The sequence below is a fragment of the Gavialis gangeticus genome, unplaced genomic scaffold, assembly GCF_001723915.1.
Source record: "Gavialis gangeticus isolate Ggan-Ray unplaced genomic scaffold, GavGan_comp1, whole genome shotgun sequence".
Lineage (NCBI taxonomy): Eukaryota > Metazoa > Chordata > Crocodylia > Gavialidae > Gavialis > Gavialis gangeticus.
In genome coordinates this window covers 23909821-23910746 of record NW_017729009.1, presented here as the reverse complement: position 1 = coordinate 23910746, position 926 = coordinate 23909821, and positions in this window count along the sequence as shown.

The window sequence follows — 926 nt, the reverse complement described above, 5'->3', positions numbered from 1 at the left end:
TTTTTTTTTTTTTTTTGTTTTTTTTGGGGGGGGGGGTGTCGGGAGGGAGGGAGCCTGTTTACTAGAGGAAGTTTAATTTCTCTTCTATATTGGAGTATTTTTTCTCCAACAGAAAGGACGGAAAGAGTCCTCTACATTTCTGTCAAATCCAAATTATCACCTGTCCCAATCTCCCATCTGAAACCTCACTCTAGGCTATAAACAAACAAACAAACTGCCGTGAGAAAATATAAAGTTACTGTAGTTTAGTTTTAACTTAGAGCAGGGTAAGAACACAGAGAAAACAATCACCATGGAGCTTCCAACTCCCTGGGTTCTTTTAAATCACTAATTTGTTTGTTTGCCCATATCCAGACTTCCCTACTGCTGATGACTAACATCATAAGGGAGCTGATCGGTGACCGTTACTCCAGTAGCCTGCAGAAGACATGACCACAGGGCATAATGAGGCACTTCCAGTCTATATCACCTTCTAGCAAGTCAAACCCCAATGACCAGATTTTGAATAAACATCAACATTTTTGGACCATTTAAAAAGAAAGAATACATTTTCTCCAGAAGTAGAATCTCATTTTACTAACATTTTATTCCAATTTAAAGTATTACTGGTTTCAAACGTGAAGCACATATATAGCACGTATCAGAACAACCGGCAGCAGCTGCATGCTTTTTAGCTCAGTGCAGCAAGAATGTTAGTTTTCTATGCTACTCCGCTTTTTTACCATCACTATTCCACGTGCATTTGAAATACCAGGTCTTCGGAAGTAGACCCTAAGTTTTATGCACAGTAGCATGCTCTAAGAAGCCAGCCATGAAAAAAGATTGCATAAAAGACTATGATAATGCAACATAATGGTTGAGATTCTTAAACAAACACATCCAAAAGTATTACTCTTTGGTTCTCACAGCAGTAGAAATGCCTCCTT